This window comes from Mirounga angustirostris, unplaced genomic scaffold (assembly GCF_029215605.1).
Source record: "Mirounga angustirostris isolate CCGP_5_RB_7025 unplaced genomic scaffold, mMirAng1.0.hap1 SCAF_11, whole genome shotgun sequence".
NCBI lineage: Eukaryota > Metazoa > Chordata > Mammalia > Carnivora > Phocidae > Mirounga > Mirounga angustirostris.
The window spans coordinates 91719511-91745409 of NW_026991719.1; the positions used below are offsets into that span (position 1 = coordinate 91719511).

Genomic DNA, 25899 nt, shown 5'->3' on the forward strand with positions numbered 1-25899 from the left:
CTTCTCCAAATGTGACTTTTGATGGAGTAGAGTCAGCAAGAGCTCTGAATTTAATGGTGGATTCAGGCTGTGCATGAGTCACTTCTCACGCCTGTGGCAAACAACAGGTTTTGTGGTACCTGGGCTTGGCCCAGGTCTTCAAGCGTCTTAGGTGTTCCTTCTCTCCCGCCACGCAAGACTTCCTTTTGTTTTTACCCTGAAAACCCTTCAGTTTGTTTAAACTGGGCTTGAATTTAAAGTTATGCTTTGCCAGCTCTACTTAAAAGGAAGGGGGAGGGGGAGGCCAACATCAACAAACATTGATCAAGCTGCTATTATGGACAGGACTGAAAAAACAAAGAGGGATGAGACTTGGCTCCTGCCTTCAAGGGTATATACAGAAAAAGACAACTAACAAGCATATGCTAAGTGCTAAATGAATGGGATTGACAGTAAAAGCTGTGGAAGTTGAGAGCAGGGAGCGAAAACTAGTTCCAGAGAGTGAGTTTATACAGCAAAGTATGCCACACACATTTAACTAATCCCCAGAGCATCCCTGTGTCTTCATATCCTGACTATAAAATATGGAGAGGCCTCTGGGGGATACCAGAAGAATTAACCACTAACTGTAAAACACCTGTGTAAAGACACTGGGTTGCCTAAGAACATTAAGACCCTCCGTATATTAATAATGGATATAATGATCATTTTAAGCTTATAAATAAAGAGCCTCTACACAAAACCACCTGTCCTGTTTGGCCTTTTTTTCTCTAACAAAATAAAACTCCTCCTTTAACATGCAATAAAAATCAGTGTCTATGCTCTTAAAAAAAAAAAAAAAGGCACCTTAAAAAATCAGTTTCTCCCTTAAAAGAAATTATGCTAAGTGAAAGAAGCCAGACACAAAGGGACAAATGTACGGTTCCACTTACATGAGGTGCCTAGAATAGGCAAATTCATAGAGACAGAAAGTAGCATAGTGGTAAAAAAAAAAAAAAAAAAAAAAAGAAAGTAGCATAGTGGTGATCAGGGCCCAAGGGGAGGGTGGAATGGGGAGTTACTGTTTAATGACCACAGTTTCTGTTTGGAATGATGAAAAAGTTCTGGAAATAGATTGTGGTGATGGTTGTACAACATTTGGAATGTATTTAATGCCACTGAATTGTATGCTTAAAAATGGCTAAAATGTTAAATTTTATGTGCATTTTACTGCAATAAAAATTTTTTTTTAAAGGTAACAACTCTCAGGCTAAGTGTCAGGAGACAAGACTGATGATGAGGCTACCTTCTTCTTGGCAGCAAAGGGAGCATGTAAAGGGGACAGCTTGGTTAACACCATGGGAAATGCAGGCCCAATGTGTCCAGGACTTCTGAAAGAGAAACCAGAAGTGAAATGTTTTAATGTAAAATTTCCTGGTTTTTAATTTTGGCAATTAAGAAATGTTCAAACTTTTAAAAATCTGCCCTTTGCATGCAAAATTTTGCCCAGCGTACAGGCAAAGTAGGAAGGAGAACGTGGCTTACTGTAATCTATTCCTCAATCCCTGGCTAGGTTCTTCTAGAGGAAAAGACCACAAAACCATAGTGCTTTGTATTGAGTGGCATTCTCCTCCACCCACCAAGTCAACTGGGAGTGTGAAATGAGCACATCTTCCTCTAATTGCCTGGTGAACCACTAAATCATTTAAATGCATTTAGAAACAAAAGCAGAGGCAAGCACGTACACCAGGGAAAATAAATCCTAAGGATTTATGGCTCCACATAACTCTCCCCTCCCCCTCCAAAAAAGCACCCTACAAAATACATTGGCCAAACACTGGAAAGGAAAAGTAGCCTTCTTGAGGACATCTCCTAAACTCACTCCTGTTTATTCACAAGGATACTGGCCCTGCACATGCAGAAGCCAGCTGATCAGAATATAGCACAGCTTTATCTGAACGGGAAAGGAACAAAGGGACAAATATACAATATAAACTCTTCGTTTTGGATTCCTTCTCCCCCTCTCCACCCTTTGCAAGCATATAAACACCACACACACACACACACACACACACACGAGTGCGTGCGCACGCACACGCACGTGCCTATGCTCACAAACGGTCCAGACACAGGAAGTTTGAAGCCCGATCCATGTGTGGAAAACAGCAATGTGGGAATTCAGGAAACAACACCACAACTGTGCTCTAAGGCCAAGACCTGCTCCAGCATCTGGGAGCCAAGTTACTCCTGGGGTACTTGTGGGCCCCAGCATTTTGGAAGTAAATCGGCTGTAGAAAAATAAAGCTGCCTGCAAGACTATTCCCCAAGCACTTCCTAGGGTCCTGTTTGAGTAACCCGGGTTCGCCTCTTTATGATTTATGCAGGGCTTCACTTCAGCTTAACTAAATACCATATCTCCTTCAGCAGCTTGAGTTTCTGGAAAGGCCCAGGCTGTCCATACTTCTCAGTAGGGTTTGTTTGCAAAGCCCTAAGTTAGCTGGAGCAAGAGGGAGGTGACAAGACCTAGGAACACACATCGAAGTCTGCACTCCAAAAGGTAGGTGGTGGGATGAGAGAAAGAATATGATTTAGTCAATGATAAAAACAAATCCCTGACAGCAAATCAGAGGGAAATCAAATTTCCTGAGCCAGTAAGCTCTTTAACTGTACAGAGTTAGCAGGATTTAAAGGAAGTCCGTCCTCTGACATTACCCTTTACAAATAAACTCTTGATTGATTCGGCTCTCTGTTTCTATAGTTGCCAGAGTGTCTGAGAGCTGTTATCCCAGTTGGAGGAGAAGAAGCCTGGGACAGGAGTGGAGATTTATCTTCCCTGGCACACTGCCCCACTTTAGGAACTACAGGAAGAAGGTAGGTCAATGCCATTCCGGTGTGATTTAAGACAGGCCCACCCTGCCGTCACCAATCAGCCTTCCTTCCCAGTCCGCCATGGTTCTGTGAGATTCACACAGGAAAGACCCTTGTTAAAGTGCAAATATGTAACCAGGGAAGGGTTAAATATTAAGCCATCTTTGGTGTGCTCTGATGGAAAGGGTATAGACTTCTTGGAGTCACTAGAGCCTGGATTCCGGTCACAGCCCCAGTACTTACCAAAGAGGTAAATAGCTTAACCACCCTGGGCCACGGTTCCCTCATGTGTAAATGGGGGATAATATTTTTTCCCCCACGAGGAGTTGCTGTGAGGATTAAATGAAATAACACATTTAGGGTTATCTATCATGATGCCTGGCATTTAGTAGCTAGTTAACACAGTTTAGTTCCTCATGCCCCTCCATTCAGTCTTAGGGAATTCCAGGGGGTAGGACAACAGGTTTGCTTAAGGCCCTCATAATCACTCTTCCCTAGGAACCCTGCTCGGAAGTACAGTGTGGTACTAAGTATATGGGCTTTAGCACCAAAGGGACCTAGTGTCATAGTCTTTGTTCTGTTGCTCACTAGCTGTGTGACTTTGGGTACATTTGGAGCCTGTTACCTCATTCGTAAAGTAAGAGTAACAATAGCACCTATTTCAAAAGGTGGTGGTGAAGATCAAATATATAAATATTAGCTGATTTTGTTATTTGTAGTTTATACGATGTGCTGACTAGTTTACTTTTTATACCAGGCAGTTTCTAATCTAAATCAGTGGATGGTTTTAAGCAAGCGTGTTGAAAATCCTTAAGCAATGAGAGCTATGTGTTCCTGGCTTCCTGGTCTCGGCTAAGGAATTTGGGGGTGATGCTGGAGCAGCTGTGGACATCTCAGTTCCAGGCTGTTGGCCCTCCTCCCCCAAGATTTTCAGTGTTTGGGCAGGATGTGAGCAAAAAGGGACTCGGAGGAGGAGCTGCAAGAGATCCTATTGAATATTCTCACTGTGGAGTGTGGGCCTGGGGCACTCAGACCTCCTGCTCTTCAAATCCTGCATTTTTTCTCTGTCCTAGAACTCTTCTTGTACATGTTATTCTTCCTGCCAAGGACACTACACACACCTCCCTCCACTCTACTCTCTTCCCACTCTTCCCGATGCTAACTGAATCTTATTCATTAGGCCTCAACTCAAATATCACTTCTTCACGGAAATATTCCCTGAGCAGTCACCTCTACCTCAGTCTCCTGTTTATCTTTAAACATTAGTGTGAATTAGGTATTTCCTGCGATAAACTATATCAGAAGTGGTTTAAACATAAAAATAATATTTATTCAGGAGGTGAATTATTCAGCTTTGTCTCCCAATTTAGAAAATTATTGGTCCAGGAAGAAGCCTCAGGCTTATCCTGGAGTTTTGTGTACACCCTGGTGCCCTTTTGCCTACCCCCTTAGTGATGTTCGTGGGCTGGCCCAAGTTAGTTGTTTTTTAGAATTATTCCTGCTCTAGGTGGGGACATTGAACTAGATGATGTGTGGGGTTCCTTGCAACTCTGTACTGCTGACAGTTGTCAGAGCGCTGACAAGTTTTCTGAATGCTGGAGTGAGGAGCTGTATCAGAAGTGTCATCTACATCCTCCTTCCTCCCAGTGCCTTGATCTTGGTGTATAATGGGGAGTTTTGAAGAGTGGTGTGGAAATGTAGGTGTGAACTGTTTCAGCAGAAGGTGGTATGTTTATTTGGTGCCTAGCAAATGAATGCTTCGAGATCAGAAGAAAGGCAGCATAGGCATGAGTGCTGGAGAGTAGATGAATTAGAAAGGCATCAGTGCCTTTGATGGCCAAGAAGATGGTTCCAGATGACTTTATGGACGGTGTCACTTCCTATGCCCCCATCACAACCGTAAACCAGGAATAGATTTTACCAAAAGGCAGCCTAGTATAGTGGAAGAAACAAAGAGATTTTCATTCAGATAGAAGTGGGTTAAGATCGCCACATTCATTTGGCTATGTGACCATGGATAAATCACTTAACCTCTCAAGTCTCAATTTTATAATCTATTGGCTATGTATTGAGAATCCACTATGTCTTCAACACTGTTCTAAGCACTTGGGATGCACTGGTAAACAAAACAGGCAAATGCCTGCCCTTACGAAGACTACATGTTTCAGGGATGTGGGAAGAGTGGGTAGACCTTTAAATCTGTGAAGCTTCATGATGTTGTCCACACAGTCCTGGAACATGGTTGAGTACTCAATAAATGGTAGTTATTATTATTATTTAATAAAGCAATCACCATCTTGTGAAAACAGGTAATTTCAACACAAGCTTAAATTTCTATACAAAGGATTGTCAAAAAGAAACAAAGAAGAAAACTCAGGTGTAGCCAAGTAGTTTCTGTATAAGAGACAAATAGATGGCTTGAACAAAGCACTTGGGATTCTTGCAATATGGTAGTAGCAGGAGGCTTGTATGAGTTTTTCCGTCCTAAGTGGCAATATTTTTTCTACTATGGTTTCCTCAGCAGCAGTTCCATTTGTGGCAAAATTTAGCCTAGGGTGGCCCTAAGCGGTAGGTTGAACCTCCAGCTGAATAAACTTTCCTTCTTCATTACCTCCAGGTGATCAAAGAGCATAAATCTGGGATCATAACATTACCCTACAAGCACTCCAGTCGTGCTCCTACCCAGGTGACATTAACCAACCAAAAAAGTTCGGTGTTCCAGCCTTCTAGTCCCATAGCCTCCTTTCTAGAAGCATCGTGTCAGAAGGGGGAAAAGAATGGAATACTGCTCATAGGTTTTCATGGTTCATAGTTTCTAACTTGATAAAAAAAGTGCAGTTTTTACCTTGTTATAGAACAATAGGACCATGACTTAGGTTTCACAATTTATGTAGTTCATTTCACGAGGCGTCATGTTTCACGTACTATCACATTTCTGCTCCCCTCCTGCGCGGGCGTGGGACAGGCATTGGGTCAGGGTGTTAGGGAAGCATGGTGCACAGTGGACTTCCTCCCCCTTACCCTAGGCTTCAGGTCTCATCCTAGTTCCTCTCTCTATCAGATTACTTATCACATTGTTTTGTAGCTATTTATTCTCTGGATTCCCAACTAGACTTTAGGTTCCCTTGAGGTCACGGACAGTGTCTTATTCGCTGCTGTATCCCCAACACCTAGCATTTATGACCCTTTTCAATTCCCCCATCCTACTTTGTGTTTAAATCCAAAATCAAAGTTGTTTTTCTCAGCATCTGTGATCAACCGAGCAGGTAAAGTCATTGCTCTAGTGTAACCCTCTGCCCCAGGTGAAGACCCTGGGAAAGCCAATCTTTGTGGCTTTCCCAGGTTACCCTCAACATTTTAAAAATTCATCTCCCCATTTCCTTGGAATGCAGACTCTGGCTTCAGAATGGTTTCCATTTAAAAGCCTTTAAAGGGGCTCCTGGGTGCCTCAGTGGGTGGAGCATCGGACTCGGTTTCAGCTCAGGTCATGATCTTAGGGTCCTGTGATGGAACCCAGTGTCAGTCTCCATGCTCAGCGGGGAGTCTACCTGAGATTTTCCTCTCTCCCTCTCCCACTGCCCCTCCCCCCAGCTCTTGTGCACATGCGCAAGCACTCTCTCTTACTCTCTCTCTCAAATAAATAAATAAATCTTTAAGAGCCTTTTCAATTCCCAGCCTTCGGAAAGCCTTACATTTCTACACAACTATATCATCCTCACCTTCTAATTGTTCATTTCCATCCTACCCTCTCCAGCTGCCAAGTGGGTCACCTCTCCCAGGGATGTACTTCTTGGCCAGCCATTTCCCACCTTGGTGTTTTCTCACTAAGAACACGGGCAGTACTATAAAAGGGAGCATTGCATTTGGAATCTTGAGAGATTTGAGTGTGTCGCTGTTGCTTGAAAGCTGTGCGAAATTGGGCACGGAGCTCAACCCTTTGGAACCTCAGTTTCTTTACCTTGTAAAACTTGGGAAAATAATCTCTGTCCCATCTTAGGATCACACTGGCTTGTGAGCTTCAGATCAAACAACGGTTGTGAAAACACCTTGGAAACTGAAATATATGGTTATTTTTAGGACACCTGTGGTAAGTGTGGTTACCACCCACACTAACCCGTCCTCCTCCCAATTAGGCACTGAGCATTTATTCAGTCTTGAACACTCTAGCCCTGGGCTATAGCTGGGTGGGGGAAGCATTGTTCTTCCTATCTTCCTGACAAGTTGATCTCAGTTTAAGACTTGCTGCCCTTGGGTCTTTTCAGTCAGCATTTGTTGGGGGGGAGCCCCTCCCTTGGTTTCTCAAAAGCATTTCTGTCAGGTGTGCTTTAGATACCCTGTAGTTTCTACCTTCTGGCCTGCTTTGTGCTCCCTAGTGCAGAGTGGTTCCTGTGGGGGAAGGGGAAAGGGAACATTTCTAACCTCTTCCTCTCTTGCACCAGAACTCCCAGTGTCCCCAGACTCCAATTTTTCAGGCATAATTTCTTTACATCCATCAGGGTGTACCCCGTAAGGTATTTTAGACTGATCCCAGGCAGGTAAGTTACATTATGCAGAAATTTCACTTATTCCCAAAGTGCAGTCTCAGCGGCTTGGTAATTACAAAGCCCAGGACTTCCCCTTGCCTTTGTGGTCAAAAAAACACCCTCAGCGTTTGCCTCGCCTTGACCCCAGCTTCCAGACTGCGTTTGGGTCTGTTCTGAAAGCTCCTGGGGGAGTTCCCCAGCTTTAATTTGGCCAGATGCTCAGTGTCCTGCTCAAATCACACTCACCGATTTTTTTCCCCCACTTTGAATGGCTTTTTTCAGACCCTTAGATTCACCCAAACCTGCTCCCGTCCTCCAGCTAGAGCTCAATGTTGAGAGTACGTGCTCTATTTGCTGGCTGAGGATCCCTGATTAGACATCCTGGGGTTTTAGTGGTTCCCTCATTCAAAATCCTCTTCATGTTTACCCTAGAGGGTTTCCACTGCTGATTCTGCAGTTAATCTTACCACAAGAAAATACTTTTTCAAGTTGAAATCTAATTGAAATTTACACACATGCCATCTTTTAGAGCAAAGGTGGACAAACGGCTGCTACATTTTTTTTAAAGGGTCGTTAAGGAGCATGTGCCACTGAGACTATAGGTTTGTAGCTTGTAAAGCCTAAAACATTTACTATCTGGCCCTTTATAGAAAACGTTTGCTGACTCCCAGAGTTTCTCTGGATATCCAAAAACAGTGTGAACCAGTTTGACCCTATCGCCTTCTCTCCCAAGGTTACAGGAAATTTCTGACTTATTTATTGTCGCATTTTACCATCTCATCTATCTCTTCCATTCGGTTTCTAGTCTAGCCGTGAAGAGTTTAAAGGGTTTCTGTTCTACCTTCCAAACTCACATTTCATTTCTTTCCCAGGGAATAAACTAACTTCCTTCGGTGAGACCAGCTTCTTGCTCCCTCCCCTCCTGCCTCTAGTTAATGTCCCTTTGGCTTTGGTGGACACTTTGGAAAGTGAGAGCTCCTTGCTCATTTTCACAGAGTCTTAGAAAAATGCCGAGGTAATTTGAAGACGGAGCAGATGTTAAATATGGGGAGATTTTTCTGGAGGACTAAAACCATGGAGACACTTAAAATCCCCCTGCAAACGAAGACTAACTCTGTTTCACCCACAAGGTGATTTATTTCCGTAGCTCTTTGGAAGGAGGCAGGATCAGTTTACTAGGGCTCAGTTTACTCAGCAGAAGGGCTAATCTCCTCTGTTAAAATGTATTTTCTGCCGAATTTAATCTACTCTCATTGGTTTTCCTTGTGCACTACCTTCATAGCTAGCGGGTGGGCCACGCCTAAAGAATGTTGCCAAACTCAAACAAAGAACATCAGCGACTAGTCCTAACACAAATACTTACTGAAAAACTATTACATACCTACCATGTGATTGGTGCCATGTGGGATACAAAGAAGTCCAAACTTGGTATTCAGCCTCCAAAACCTCCAGGGTAGCTGGAGAGACAAAATGCTAAAATAACAATGTGAGGGGTTCTCTGATACAATTCAGATGAGTGAATAGACACAATTTTAAATAGCCTCTCCTTGATTGTCCCAGAGCACACATATATTTGCCAAATTGTCATTTGATCCTGAATATATAGTTGCTGTAACCATGCTCATTGTAAAAGGGAGGAGAAGGGAGAGAGAGCAGAATGAACTTTGATTGGCAAAGAAGGTACATAGTATGTGTTCAGTGAAGAGTCAATGTAGGTAGAGAAGCTGGTAGACAGTATTCCAAGTTCATGGAATAATAGCATTAACAAGGGTTTACAATCTGAAAATCTCTGGTTTGTTTTCAGTACAAGTGAGTAGACAGTTTGTGTAGAGGCTAGGAAAGGTTTAGTTCAGCTATGTAAGGTAGGACCAGAATTTTGAGGAACTTGAATGCGAACTAGAACAATTGGAAATTGTTCTTTTGGAGGTTTGGGGGACTGATGAAAGTGGTGTTTTATGAACAGTAACCTGGTGGTATACAGAATGGCTTGGAGGGTATACCAACTGGAGGCCAGGAAGACTTTACAAAGCATTAAGAACAAAGAAAGCCAAAGCCAAAAATGTACCAACCCCTTATTCATTCTATCCAGTTCTCCTTGATGCATAAATGCTATCTAGTGAGGGAAACAAGACTGACAGACCCCATGTTGGACTTTCTAGGGTCTCTTATCACTCTCTGAAGAATATCTTAACCACTGCATAAGCCACACTTCACAACCAAAGTCCACACACCTATCCTGGGTCAAAAGCAGCTAGATTGAGCTGGGAGAGCTCAGGCCAGCTAGTGGCCAAGACCATGAAAGTGTTTCAAGGATACCTGGAAGTTTCTATCCCTTTAAAAATGTCTCACCCACCTGCTGTTGAAGATTCAGAAGCCAAAGACGTATTATGACCTCACAGAACAACGAAGAAACATGTTGACTGATGATTCCAGAATCAATACCACCTGCCACATCTCTTATACGATCCACGTATCAAACTGCCTCCTGAAATCCCCTGAATGCTACATAGGCATCCTATGAAACCAAATATATCTTCTGCCTCCATCCCTATCCATCATTCTCATCTGCCTCTTCCTATATCCCTCATCTCCATGAGTGACACCACTGTCTACCTCATTGCCTAGTTACCCAAGGCAGAATCACAGGAGACATACAAAAATTTAAAAAATATGACAGAGTACAGGATTCCTGCCCCAAAGGATTGATCCACTGTATGCCAGTCCATCATTAAAGCTATATTTCTTTTGGTTTTGAGAGCTTTTTGATCCCTAAGGTAGGCCCCTTTAAGAATAAAATACTTCTGTGAGGGGTCATACCTCAAGCTGACCCCTTGCTATCAGTTACTACCTTAGCAGGCAAAATTAAGACAGCGAAAGCAAGAATGTGGCAAGGACACAAGTCAGGGCACCTTACTGAGAGTAGGCAGAGAAGGTGGAACATTATGGAAAATGGCGTCTCTAACCATGAATACCGGAGTAAAATAAAGACAAATACTGCCCACTTCATCAATTTGCCAAGGGCTTACTATGGGAGCACCAAGGTTCAAGAGATAAGGCCTGGGCTCTGTTACTGAGGTTGACATTTAATTGGTCTTAGATATGCACTCTCCCCTCCCCACACCATAAACCCTGAAGTGAAGGCCTCATATTGTCACATAAAATGAACTGTGTATTTTATTAAATTTTAAGAATGAAACAGTGCCACATTGTGGTCCCTGCATAGTGTTTCATAAAATGTGTGAAGAGCTCCTCATTTTAGAGCACAAGAAATGTCATTGGGAAGATGGATACAGCAGGAAAGATACGGGCAGGAAATGTAAAGAAAGATGTCCTAGAACCTTCCCCACTCTTCTCTCATGGCCACCCCACGGAGAGGGAGCTGTGTAACTGTGTCCCTGGATAAATTGAATACACCAAGATGCCAGGAGAAACCTGGTTTTTAGAGTACTTAAGTACTGTACATACATGAGAAAATAAGACAAAAAAACAGTTCCCTGGTGCCTAACACAGTGCCTGGCACATGGTTCTTATTCAGTAAATGTCTCATTGATGTCCAAATAAGGGCGTGTATTAGTTTCCTAGGGCTGCTGTAACAAAGTGCCACAAATTGAATGGCTTAAAAGAACAGAAATTTACTCTCTCACAGTTCCAGAGACCAGAAGTCCAAAATCAAGGTGTTAACAGGGCCCTGCTCCCTCTGAAGGTGTGAGGGGAACCCCAGGTGTCACTTGACTTCTGGCAGCATAGTAACTCCAATCTCTGCCTCCATCTTCACATGACCATCTTTCTTCCATGTGTCTCTGTATCTCCACATAGTTCTTTCCTCTGTATGTGTCTGTCCCTTTTCCTCTTGCAAGAACACCAGTCTGGAGCGCCTGGATCACTTGGTCATTAAAGCGTCCAACTCTTGATTTCAGCTTAGGTCATGATCTCAGGGTCATGAGATGGAGCCCCATGTGGGGCTCCGAGCTCAGTGTGGAGTTTGCTCATCCCTCTCCTTCTGCTCCTACCCCCCAACTCAAATAAATAAATAAATAAATAAATAAATAAATAAATAAATAAATAAATAAATAAATAAAATCTTTAAGAACACGGTCATACTGGATTAGGGCACACCCTAATGGCTTTATCTTAACTTGATTACATCTGCAAAGACCCTATTTCTTTCTTATTCTTTTTTATTTTTTAACAATTTTTATTTATTTAAGTAATCTCTACACCCAGTATGGGGCTGGAATTCACAACCCCGAGATCAAGAGTCACATATGAGCCAGCCAGGTACCCCTGCAAAGACCCTATTTCTAATGGTTACATTCACAAGTACTGTGGGCTGGGATTTCAACATGTCTCTTTGGGGTCAGAGTTCAACCCACAACAGGACCCAAATGAGCCCAGGTTCCTAATAGCATTTCCTGCTTATTAAGTTTGGAGAACATGGTCTTTCTCCAAACCTAGCTTTAGGCTTGATCTCCATCATGGTCAAGCTCTCTCTCTCCCAAACATTATTTTTCAGGGAAAAATATATGTATAATCTTTTTTGAATGGCCATGCTTTTAATATCTTAATTTACTTGAACAAATGGTATGCCCATCCCCATTGTGTTAGGTTTGCTTACTTTCTCTTTTAAAGTGCTCTTTGTTCAAATTCTTTCAGTGTGACAATATGTTTATTTTCTCTAGCTTGCAAATATTGGAGGTGGGGAAAGGAGGGCTCTTGAGGAAGCAGGAAGAACTGAGATACTGATGAAGCAAATGGAAAATGTTTCAGTCCTACCCCATCCTATAGAGGACCTTATTGGGCCAATTGACAAAGCTTGGATAAATATCGTGCCAATGTTATTATCACTGAAGTTGTTAAGTGGACTGTGGTATGTCAGACAATATCCTTATACCTAGGAAATGTACACCATAGCATTAGGGGCAAAAGGTCATGATGCATGCAACTTATCCTCAAATGATTCAAGAATGTAGATAGATTGGATAGATAGATAAAAGAAAATGGGGTAAAATGCTAATAATAGGTGAATCTGGGTAAAGGGTATGTGGGTGTTCTTTGTGCCATTTTATTCTTGCAACTTCTGTAACTTAGACATTTTTTTAAAGATTTTATTTATTTATTTGAGAGGGAGAGTGAGTGAAAGAGAGAGCACGAGTTGGGGGGAGGTGTAGAGGGAGAGGGAGAAGCAGACTCCCCGCTGAGCAGGAAGCCCGGGGGCTCGATCCCAGGACCCTGGGATCATGACCTGAGCCGAAGGCAGATGCTTAACGACTGAGCCACTCAGGCACCCCAATTAGAAATTATTACCAAATAAAAAGCAGTTAAAAAATCTATGGAACATTAACTGGGGAACTGGATGTCTCCCCTTTGTTAAAGTATTTGCATTTTATGCTCAATAAGCAAATAACATATTTTAGCATTATTATTCAAATATGGTAACATTTATTGAGTACCTCCTGTGTGCTAGGGATAGTTACACATATTTTCTTATTTATTAATCCCCCAAACACTATGCTATTTATTACTAATCCTCTTTCATGGATGAAGAAACTGAGGTCCATAGAGGGCCAGCGTTTAACTTAAAATCACAGGACAATTATGCGACAGAGCTGGGATGTGAACCCAGCTCCTCTGGCCCCAGGTCTAGTGCTTTTTACACTACACCACAGCTACCTCCAACTACAAATGGCCCATTTCAACATTTCTGAACATAGAAATCTTTAACTATTTTCAGCTTAACTTTCTAACCCAGTGGTCAGGAGGTCAGTGGGAGGGTTTTCTCCCTTCTCTGGCTCCATAGGGATTATAGCCTTGGACCCTGAGGAGCCAGAAAGGGAGGCCCAGCCTAAAGAAACAATGTTTCTGTCCTTGTTTGATAAATGGAATTAGCATTCCCACAGGAACAGGAAATGTTGAATTGTTAATAGCCTCCCTTGGGTTTATTATATACAGTATATCTACATGCCTTAGCTATATACCCAGGAGGTATTCAAGATAAGCCGTCCCATCTGAAAGTAATGTTGTCCTGTTTTTTGTCAGTCTGTCTACTGACAAGAGTAGAGATTAAGCATACTGCTTAATTTTATAATATTACAACACAGCACAAACATATAAAGTTAGTTCCATGTTGATTGAAACATTTTTTTATGATAGGTTGGACATAAACCAGCCAGCTTATTTATTGAATGTCCATAATGTACATAGCACTGGACTAAGTACAGTGGGGGGTGTAACGTAGATAGAGACTATGTCCTCAGGACTTAGAAACTAAGTAGGAAAATGAGACATAAAAGCAGAGAATGTTAACCAATACAAGGTGATATGGGCCAAACTGCTAGAGGTGCCCAGGGGGTAGATAATCACTGTGGTCTGGATTCCTTAGGGAAAGCTTCTTCTTGGATAGACAGGACCTTGAAGGATGAGTGAGATTTGGATAGGCAGAGAAGAGGTGTTCAGCAGATGGTCATGGAGGTGGGAAGGCATAGGTTTCATGAGATTGAATTGAGTCAGATTGTGAGGAGTCTTGATGTTGGTCAGTGGAGGCTGATTAAAGGTTTTGAGCCAGTAACTTACATAATGAAAGCAGTGTTGGTAGAATTCCTGGCAGTAGTGAGTGGAATGGAATAAGCTTTAATTCACACACAGCGTTGGATGTACATTAAAATCAACCGGCAGCTTTACAAAAATACTGATACCAGAGTCCTAACCCCAGAGATTCTGACTTAATGGTGTGAGATGTAGCCTGGGCCTTAGGATTTTAAAAAGATCCCCACCTATTACTAATATGCAGCAAAATTTGAGAACCTCTGTCATGGAGGAAGGAGAGATACTAGCATGGAAACTGGCAAGGAGGCAATTATAATACAAGCTTAAAACCATGAGTCCTGGGACTGCTGGAGTGGGTGGCAAAGGGAAGAGAGAGGGTTTGGGTATGGGTGACATTTCACAAGAAGAACTGACTGAGCCTCTGGATAGGCTGAAGACAGGGAATGAGAGGGAAGATTTAAAGATGCCCACATGATTTCTGGGCTCCATGTCTTGTTCATGGTAGGCACCCAATTAATAATTATTGAAATAAGATTAACTTACTGAACTTATTGGAGACTCATGCTCCATTAGCAGGAATCTGTATGTCAGGGAGGAAAAGTCAGTTTGCAAAGAAGAGGGGGATTTTGTTCCCAGGCCAAGTTATGAGATGACAGCCAGTCATCCAGGTCATCAGTCCCTTTTGAGAGGTAGCATTAGAATTCTGAGGCAAAATCAGAGCTGGAGACCACCAGTAAGAAATCATCTTCATGGTTGATAGTTGAAATCCTGAGACTGGATGATATCACCTAGGGAAAAGAATATAGTAAGAAGAGCAGCAGATTGAAGAGAAAACCTTACAGAAGGCAGACTTACTATGTTTTTGTTGTTTTTACCAATCAGAGGATCCTGTGCATGTTGGTAAGCAAAGAAGATCAAGGTAAAATATCTACCAGGAAGGGCGCCTGGGTGGCTCAGTTGGTTAAGCGTCTGCCTTCGGCTCAGGTCATGATCCCGGAGTCCTAGGATTGAGCCCACTTCTCCCTCTGACCCTCCCCCATCTCGTGCTCCCTCTCTCTCGCTCTCAAATAAATAAATAAAATCTTTTAAAAAAATATCTACCACAAGCAGGAAGAGAAGAGATGCCCAGCACTGCATAGCCAACCTAAGAAGTAGAAGTCAAGGTCCCTCTCTTCAGATAGATTATAATCCAGTTAAGTAGACAAGTTGTGGTACTGGCTGTATTAGTCAGTAGAGCTGTCCATGCTAAATGTGACACTCAGTACTAAAAATGTTCATAGGAAAGGCTGGAAGGTTGAGCTTGGACAATGATTGAGTATACAACTTGTGTTGAAGTTAGAGAGAGGAATGAAAAGATGAATTCAGAGATAGATAAAAGCAGAGGTAGAGAGAACAAGTTGACCCCTCTGAAAAAGTAGGGCCCCTATCTTTTCTGTCACCTTCCCTGAACACTTCAGCCCATCACCTACTCCTCCCCTCCATAGGACCCATCCTTAATATATGGCTTCTTTTGAAATCAGCCTTGCCCTAAGTTCACAGACAAGCAAGCAGATTAATCCCCTTAATTTGCCTTAGCCTAAGATGTCCCCAGCGGAACATTTTTTAAAAATATTGCACGTCTGAGTACATGGTTCCTTTAAGTGAGTATGAATCAGATGGTTAAAATAGGACAAAATCAGGTGATTTTAGTACATCTCAGAAAGATCTGAGAGTCTTTCCTTAGGGTTCATTCATTGAAGTGTTTAATGAATGAATGTGTTCTACGTGTTCAGAACCGTGTATCAAGATGAGATGTGGGAGGGTGGCCCAGACAATTCCTCAACTTCACAGGACAAGCCTGACTGTGCCTCTCAGAAGAATTTCAAGTTGCCAACCTCTGGTGTAGGCACAACCTGAGACACTCCACAGGTTACTGAATCAGCTCATTATTTGTTTAGTGCCCTACCATTTGTTTGACATTATGTAGACACAAGGCTCTATTGAATGAGGAGAGTGTGTTCCCTGGTAGGGTCATAACTGGGGCCTTGGGATTGCAATCCAAACAACCTGTCACACATTTCAGTCACACATAGCAGCAATATAATTCTGTTGCTTTGGAAATAGTTAAAAGCTAGTTTTACAATAAGAAGACAAGCTCTTGAAAACAGGGAGGGGTGGGGTTGGGGTGTGATTGACAGACTGTCATTAGTATTTGACAGATATCCATGATTGTTTTTTCTAACAGGAAAATGGTGATTCTTAAAAGCAGTTTTAAATTCCTGCTTCTATTTTTTTTTTTTTAAAGAAGAAAGCCTCTTTCTTCAACTTTTCTGTGTAGTGTCAGTAAATGAACTGTTTCCTCTCAAATCATGCATATTGCCTTGCAGCCTTCAACTGCATAGTAATATATCACAAACATTTGGATGTGGGAAGGAGAATGGCCAGAAATAACCAGTTAGGTCATGAGGGCTTGCAAATGCATCTGTTTACGCACAGAGGGTCCCTACAGAAGACTGTTTTATTTCAGGGAATATTTTACCCTGATGACAAACTGTAAGTCAGTGAGTCATTTTCATGGCCTGACATTTTGCTGTAAAAATGCTTGAAAGAGGGTGCGTCACTTTTGCAGCCTGCTTGTGTCCTGAAGCAAAGTTGCAGGCATCTTATAGGACACTCATTGGTTATGTTGGATGGTAGACTTTTGTGAGATGGGGTTAAAATGGAAACTTGCATTTTTCTTTTTTTTTTTTTAAAGATTTTATTTATTTATTTGACAGAGAGAGACACAGCAAGAGAGGGAACACGAGCAGGGAGAGTGGGAGAGGGAGAAGCAGGCTCCCCGCTGAGCAGGGAGCCCGATGCGGGACTCGATCCCAAGACCCTGGGATCATGACCTGAGCTGAAGGCAGACGCTCAACAACTGAGCCACCCAGGCGCCCCAAGGAAACTTGCATTTTTCAGCTTTATTTCGATTACCTTGTTATGGAATACGATACTAGTTGCAATAACGTGTAATTCAAGAACTACAGAATAGAATTGGTATACAATCTAGTCATAATACCTGTAATGTGACCATTAAATATAGCCATCATTGCTTTCTCCTGATTAAAACCCTCCATTTTCATGTATCTCTAGATTTCCATTGATATACTCACAGTACTTTCTAAAAGAATTCCGGAAGTCACCAACTTAAGTTCCAAAGGTTTGTTTTTTTGAACTCAGAAACAATTTTCCCATATAAACAATGTTATAAATTATGGGCATACTCCCAAACCAGTTCACCCAAGGCTACTTAACCCATAATATGCTTGAAGTAAAGTAGTGGGTACATCATCTATAATAGCATTTCTCGGAAACACAGAGTTCAGCTCCAACGTGGGAAAACCAGAATACATTTCCCTTCCCTTCAGGGAGTCCCCTCCAGTGCTGCTCCCTACCCCAACTATGACTCCTTTATTAGTCAGACAGTGTGAAAGGGAAACATTCTTGGTTCCAAGCCTGATGTGGTTTCTTTAGGGGCAGAAAAGAAGAAAGAAGGCAGAGACTTCTAGGCATTTGAGGTTGGCTACTCTTTTTCTTTTCCATCACCGGCTATCGGTCTACCTGCTGCCCTGACAACAGAGAGTCTCTTTAAGGGTTGTGTTTTTGGATTTTTATTGATAGTAATGGTGGAAACCGGGATAAAAATGAACAGATCTGTGCTGCCACTTCTCTCTATTCATTCGCTCACTCAACAATGCATTAATCAATTCCTATGTAGCAAGCACTGAGCTCTAAACCCTGGGGATACGAACATGAATGAGCCCTTGAGGTCCTCCCAGTCTAGTGACAGGCACAGACATATAAACACTGCAGTGCTAGAGTGCCATATTAGGTAGAGTGGTGGCACAAAAGAGGTAGTGTTCTGCTTGGCCTGGGGGGGGGGGGGTGTCAAAGAAGGCTCCACGGAGCAGACACTAAACCTTGCCTTGAAGGATGAGGTGTTTGTCAGGCAGATAAGGGAGTCTGAAAAGGCATTTTATTTTATTTTAAAGATTTTATTTATTTGAGAAAGAGAGAGAGAGCGAGAGCGAGAGAGAGAACATGAGTGGGGGCGGGGGAGAGGGAGAAGCAGATTCCCTGCTGAGTAGGGAGCCCGACAACGTGGGGCTCGATCCCAGGACCCTGAGATCGCGACCTGAGCCGAAGGCAGACGCTCAACTGACTGAGCCGCCCAGGCGCCCCTGAAAAGGCAATTTAGGCAGACAACAAGTCATGAAATACCACATTTGGAAAAATACGAGCAAACTGGTATGGTTTGACCAGAGATACAAAATAGGGCAGTGTTAGGAAATGAGGCTAAGTAGGGGCTTTAGGCTAAGAGCCTTGCATGTCAGGCTGAAGACTGCATTTTATCTCATAGTGGTTAATAGGGAGGATTGTGATCAGACTCACAGTTCTAGTGGCAGTATGGAAAATTGGTTGAACGGGAGACTAAAAGGAGGCAGAGATCTTTTTTTTTTTTTTTTTTAAAGATTTTATTTATTTATTTGAGAGAGAGAATGAGAGACAGAGAGCAGGAGAGGGAGGAGGGTCAGAGGGAGAAGCAGACTCCCTGCTGAGCAGGGAGCCCGATGCGGGACTCGATCCCAGGACTCTGGGATCATGACCTGAGCCGAAGGCAGTCGCTTAACCAACTGAGCCACCCAGGCGCCCATGGAGGCAGGGATCTTTTAAGGAGAAGAGGGAGAGGGAGAAAGATTTTTGTTTAGTTATATTTTTAACTTTAATTGAAAAAATTAAATTGTGGTAAAATGCACCTAACACAAAATTTACTATCTTAACCATTTTTTAAGCATACAGTTCAGTGACATTAAGTACATTCACACTGTTGTGAACACCATCAATCTCCAGAAATTTTTCATCTTCCCAAACTGAAACTCCCTACCCATTAGTAACTCCCCATTCCCCCCTCCCCCACAGCCCCTGGCCACCACCCTTCTACTTTCTTTTTCTATGAATTTGACTACTCTAGGTACCTAATATAAATGGAATCATACAGTACTTGTGTTTTGGGGACTGGCTTCTGTAGTTGTTTTAATTTTTAAAATAAAGGTGATTCATGTTTGTGCTTTAAAAAAAGTCCAAATAATATCAAAATGTGCACAAATGAAAAGTAAAAGCATTGAATGGATGGTAGAGATTTTGTTAAAGAGATTTTCAAGACCCATTTGGGAACTAACATTTGCTGAGTGAATGCCATATGACACTGTCTCCAGTGCTTTACATATGTAATTTAATTTAGCTCTTAAGACATATGTGATTTGGGCGCCTGGGTGGCTCAGTTGTTAAGCGTCTGCCTTCGGCTCAGGTCAAAATCCAGGAGTCCTGGGATCGAGCCCCCTGTCAGGCTCCCTGCTCGGCGGAGAGCCTGCTTCTCCCTCTCCCACTCCCCCTGCTTGTGTTCCTTCTCTCGCTGTGTCTCTCTCTGTCAAATAAATAAATAAAATCTTAAGAAAAAGACATATGTGATTTTATTTACTCATCAGAGTCAATCATTTAATCATCTATAGTCGCCAGAGAGGGGGATGACAAGAACTAGGCAAACAGTCAGGGTTAATGCCATAATGACTGAGATGTGGAGAAGAGCTTCCCTGCCAGTGAGAAAAGTGCAATATACTCCTGGAACCAAGAAAGCCCAGCCTTCAACACTGAACAGAGCAGAGCAAGGCAGGGGGATGGTATACAGCCCAGGTGGGCCTGGAGCTCATAGGACCCTCCTCAGATACACTGACTTCTGAGTTTGAAAGACTAGTCAGACATGTTGCCTGGTGGGGATGGTGTTCATATGGAGCTGTCTCTGGGTTGACTCGAGAACTTTTAGATTGGCTTCCAGAAACTTCTGCCACCATCTTGATCCTCTTGTGTAGATACAGTGGGTATACGTCATACATATTATTGCAACACTAGCCTAGACTAGTATTCCTTAAACTATTTCAAGCGAAACCCTGGTCAAATACATTTGGAACACTGTTCTTACTAGATGCTTCTCCTAAAGATTCATAACATATACCTCTAAGATGTCCCATAATGAATAATAAACCTGTGGAAAATTTAACCACTATTTCCCAAACATTTTGACCCCATAGTTTTATTTTATTTTATTTTATTTTAATTTTACTTTATTTTACTTCTTTCCCTAGAAACATCAATATATATGTGGTAGGACCCTAGTGTTCTATGGAGCCCAGAAGCGCAGTGAGTAGGTAGCAACTATCCAGGAATTGACAAAGGCCGCCCTGAGGAAGCATCCCAGATATGTAGGAATCAGAACTGGGCTTAATAAGCAAGACGCCAAGGCAATATCTTCAAGTGTGATTAGACTATCGCCAAAATGCCTGGGGTGATAACTTCTGCCAAGAGGTTTAGCTAAGTTATAAATCCATAAGTTCAAAGGTTTTAAAAACTGCTTACAAAGAGCTAGCCTAACCACATCCCATTCCCACTCTAGTTTTATAACTATTATTGAGGCTTCAGTGCCTTCACTGTCCAAGGGTGAGGACTGAAACCTCTTAGGCTACATTTACTTTAGCCTAGGTTTCTGGAAGACAAACAAGTTGATATGAATTTGGAAGGAAGGTAAGGAGAAATCCACTTTCCAACTGAATGTAGACAATGTGAATACCAGATCACTTTCCTCTGTGTAACAACCCTGACGTCTCCCAGAGACTTATGAACATGATATTTCATTATGCACTAGAACAGTGTGGGATTTCAGTCTACTTTAGCAATAATGTGATATACACCAATAATATGATGTACTCTAATATCCTTGCTTGAGTGAATAGAACACCTCCTTCTGGACGGATCTAGTGGCATCATTAACTCTATGAAAAATGGCAGAAATGTCAAGCCAGCCTTCTAAACATCAGATTTCTCATCCTATAAGGGATAAAGGTGCTAACTACCAAAGTCTCCACCATGCTCTAAACATCAAAAATAGACCATAAATTGCCTGGTCATCATGGGTTTCATGGGATATCATCAGCATTCTGTGGGATGTAGCATAATGGTAAGAACACACACCTTGGAGTCAGATCTGCTAGATTTAAATTCCAACTCTGCAAAGAACATTTCCGTTATCTTTGCAAATTGTTTAAATACCTATTAAATAGGGTTATCATCACGTATTGTACATATTGTATGGGCATAATGCCATGCCCATAGTAATAGTAATAATAGAACCATTGACTGAATACCTAATATGTGCTCATTGTGTTAATACTTTATATGCATTATATAATTTAGTATAGCTAACACTATTTTGTGCATGGACCTTCATAATTTGATTATGGGTGTGTCACAACTTTGGAGTTATGATGCCATCCATTGTTTTGAAACTGGATTTTCTCAAAAATATGTGCAAATATATGCATCTTTGGGCAAACATCCTGCTCCCTATCTTTCTTTGACCATTACATCTCCAATTATGGCCCAGATTCATCTCCTGATCTATAGGGTTCTTTTTTTTTTTTTTTAGATTTTATTTATTTATTTGACAGAGAGAGACACAGCGAGAGAGGGAACACAAGCAGGGGGAGAGGGAGAGGGAGAAGCAGGCTTCCCTCAGAGCAGGGAGCCCAATGCGGGACTGGATCCCAGGACCCTGGGATCATGACCTGCCGAAGGCAGACACTTTAACGACTGAGCCACGCAGGTGCCTGGTTCATGTTTGACACCTTACTCATTACATTACACTTCTCTTCTGTACATCATCTCCAGATTTTTGAGCAATGACTCCATTTCTATACCCGTTATAGCAAAATATGCAGGTTGCCTTACAACCCTCCCTGGACTTCTTATAAGATTACATATCTTACAGATTACATATCGATTGAGAATCTTCCATGCTACACCAAATGTGACTTCACCTTTATATCTTTCAATTCCAGCCATGCCCACTGCTATCTTAATTAGACATGACTGCCTGATAAAGATTCTAACACTACAAATATTCTTCAACTAGCAACATCCTAGAACAAATTTAGTTCCAATCTGTGTCAAACCCCTGGATAATATCTGAGTAGAGGTCCAAGTGTTGACTTTTCTCAGAAAATTAGATTATAGGTTCTTGGACCTTGTGCTGGTTATATCTTGGTTTTTCTGTCTAGCATCCCCACTTCCTTTGGGGAAATGTTTCTCCTATCCAATCAAGTGATTCTGGTGAGGTAGCTGCTAATCATAGTGCCCTCACTGGTCACAGGGGTGGGCTTCTGACCCAGGCCCCTCCAAATATAAAACTTCATTCCTCTAACCACACTGATGGTTCTGGGTTGAGCATGTAACTAAGCTTAGCCAATCTGAGTCCTTCCTTGAGGTTTTCAATTTTGAGCTAGAGAACCATGGCCTTGCTTTCTATGTCATAAATCTAGAAAGAGTCATCATCCCTGCAGAAGGAAAAACCTAACTTATTAGAAGAGAATGAGGCCAACAAACAAAGAAAGCAAAGGCAAAAGATGGACAGAGATATTCCTGGTGGTATCACTTGAGTGTCTGGTCCAGATGTTTCAGATGTACTTTAGATTTCGATTTAGAGCCAATAATTTTCTTTTCTTTTCTTTTCTTTTCTTTTCTTTTCTTTTCTTTTCTTTTCTTTTCTTTTCTTTTCTTTTCTTTTCTCCTTTCCTTTCCTTTCCTTTCCTTTCCTTTCCTTTCCTTTCCTTTCCTTTCCTTTCCTTTCCTTTCCTTTCCTTTCCTCTTCTCTTCTCTTCTCTTCTCTTCTCTTCTCTTTTCAAGTGACTTCGATTTGGGATTATGTCATTCGCAAATGTACTTTGCCATAACTGCCATTGTCTATCTGGTTGCCTGGCTCTCTCCACATCTCAGATATATTCTGTGTTCCAGCAACTCCTTCTCCTTTTGTGTAAACAGGACCTCACTCCATACCTGGCTCTTTGTGGCCCACTACCACTGAGCACAATCCAGCGGTATTCGACTCTAACTTGTAATGGAGCAGACATTTTGGAAGTAGACATCCAGTCAAGAAATTGGTTTTCAACATCAGGATAGTGTGAAGAGCGAGCAGATAGGGTTTACGATGAAACAGTGAGGCATCCTAATAGGGAACATATTACAATAATGTGGAAATCCAGAGCTAGACAATACTCAGAGCGTGAAATAAGAAGTTAAAGTTGAGAAGAATGTGATTTTTGGTTTTTGGTGTCCTCTAGTTATTCTAGTTTCTCTAGTCAACTATTTAGCTAGTTACTGCCAGCAATATCTAGTAACCCATTGTTATTCGAATAAGAAATGGGACATTAGTATTGAGTGGAATATGTGTTTCTGATTCTCTTGGCTTATTCCAGTTATTCTACTTGTCTGTAGTATGTAGCTGTTAGTTATCTTGTCACTAGTTAACTAATCATACAATTTTTCTCTTTTTTTCTCTAGTTTTCTGTAGTTCTCAATTGCTATTCTAACAAAAAATAAGAAGTTAGTTTTGGGAAGAATGAGTTTTTTAGCTTCTTGGTTTACTCTGCTTATTCTAGTTATTTTCACTTAAGTGGTTGTGTAGTCAACACTAGTTACATCTAGTTATCAATAGTTATTCAAGCAAGAAATGAGAATTTAGAGTTGAAAGTATCATTCTAAGCCTCTTGGCTTACTCAAGTTATTCATTATCTAGTTCTTAGCTAGTTACTAGTTAACTTTCTCCTCCATTTTTTCCTGTTTTCTATAGTTCTTACTTATTCTAACAAGAAATACAAGGTTAGATTTGAGAGGACTTTTTTTTGTTGTTTGTTTTTTTTACTTTCTTGGCTTTCTCTAGTTGCCACTAGTTACATCTACTTATCAATAGTTGTTCACCAAGCCTGTTTCCTTCTTTTAGGGACACTGCTGAACTGCCTTTCCCAGTTATCCTTTGTCTAAGTGGGGCCATCTGACTGGTTCTCCCCTGTGCAATGTGAGCAAAAGTGATGTGTCTCTTCTGGGCAGAGACAGGTAAGAGTGGATGTGTTTTCTCCCACACTCTCTTTCTTTCCTCTCCATAATGATTTTAGAAACCATGTGTTGAAGGTGGTGGTATTATTATAAGATTGAAGGAGTCTGGGTCCCTAAATGACTGGCCAGAGTAGAGCCCCCTCCACTTCCTTCTGATTACATTGGACTTTGACTTGCATGAGCAAAAAAAAAAAAAAAAAAAAAAATCCCTTTAAAGAGTTAAGCCACTGATACAGGGAGATTTGTTATAGCATGTAACCTATCCTGACAAATATATCCTATTGTAGTACTTATCATACTCTATTGTAAATTGCCTGTCTTATTTCTCCATCTCCTCCATTAGACTGTGAGTTCCTTAAGGGCAGGGCTAGTGTCTCTTTATGCATCATTATATCCCTAGTGTTTAGTGCAGGGTTCAGCACACAGTAATTACAGTAATGGATATTATTGTAAGAATACAGTAAACAAATATGTATGCACTGACAGGATCCCCGTTATTGTCTCACTAATAAGGACCACTCTTCATTAAAGAGGAGATGCTAATGCTTTACTTGGAGCCTCAGTGCCTGTTCCTTAAGTTTCGATTGAAGGTAGGTAGAAGAGCTTTGTAATGAGTTTGATCTAAGTGATAAGGTTGAAAGATTAGCCAGTGGCTTACTCACAGTAGATTTAGAGATTCTTCATCTATGCAGTTGAGTTACATTTTAAGTTGCTTATAAGTAGCCAAGAGAATTTTTCTAAAAAGCTGAATTTCTCTTATGGAGTCCATAGATGTCAGTATAACATAAAACAAATGTACTGAAAACTGGCTTCATGGAATATACATAGCAGGGATATTTTGAAATTCATTTATATGAGGGCCTATGAAATGGCAATTTGATTAGTCATTCTGGATAAAAATCCAACCAAACAAACAAACATAATCAGCTAAACTGGTATTTGGCAATACACAACAAAAAAGAAATCTGGTTTTTTGAGTTTTTGACTTTCTCAGGTTGAGCAATCATATATAGAAATGAACCTAGTGTTTTTTAAATGAGTGTTTAAATCATCAAGCAAATTTAACTAAAATCTCATCAATCTCTAGCACATGTTTTGAAATGCGACAGGAATTTTCTAAGCTGGTAGGAAAAAGAAACTTGCAGTGTTAGGTGGAAACATTTTTTGAGTCTTAGAAAAGTTCACTAAAAAGATTTCTGAGAAAATTCCAGAACAGTCAGGCTATGCTACTTCCTGAATCGGTTTGTCCAGTTGAAAAGGAAACTGAATCCAATTAAACAACAACAACAACAAAACAAAACAAAACAAAACAAAACTGGGTGTTATCTCAAGTTCGACTTCATGCCAAATAACCATTTTGCTTTTATTTTCCAACTCTCCTTTTGGCTTTGTTCAATGCAACCTGAGTATGTGCAGTATTCCAGAGTTCTACCGGGCACTCCGACTGGGTAGACTTGTTTTTACTGCTCTACACATATCCTTAGAACAGATCCTCTAAGGAAAGTGCAGAGTGACAGGGAGCTATTGTACCACTTCTAAAAGACAATGAAGATAAGGTTGCAGTTTTCTAAACGAAAGTTTTTAGTTATAACTGCATCCGTGGCACTTTTCTTAACCCACTTACACAGAAGACATTGCCAATTACTTCTGAGAGTCAAAAAGGGACAATTAGGTCCATATTCGTACACTAATAAGCATTGCATTATTTAAACTTGTTTTTCTTTTTCAACTATGAAAATGAGAATTGAGCAGTGGCAATGGAAACATATAAAAGTAGTAATTACCTTCTTCAAAGTGCAGCTTTTCACATAAACACATTTCCATTAGCAGGCTTAGTAGCTGTTTTTCAACAATAAAATTTGGTGAATAAACTTCATTTTCCCCCAAGAAGTGGCCTTTAGAATACAGAATATCGAGTTACCTTAAAAACATCTCTAAGGAAAGGAAAGTTTGGTACCAAGGTTGCAAACCTCCCATTTCTTATTTTTGAAAGCCTGCCTTCATAGAATATGCTAGAACCTCCATTTATTTTTTTTTCCCTTTTGGA

The 25899-nt window shown here is 41.3% G+C and overlaps 1 long non-coding RNA gene across 1 annotated transcript in view; it reads left to right on the plus strand.

The window, feature by feature from the left end:
• Positions 1 to 25899, plus strand: part of LOC135362028 (uncharacterized) — a 52506-nt gene that overhangs the window by 2032 nt on the left and 24575 nt on the right. Inside the window, exons 2-3 of the long non-coding RNA XR_010406319.1 lie at positions 2717 to 2829; positions 23740 to 23852. This is a non-coding gene — a long non-coding RNA (uncharacterized LOC135362028). The remainder of the gene's footprint in view (positions 1 to 2716; positions 2830 to 23739; positions 23853 to 25899) is intronic.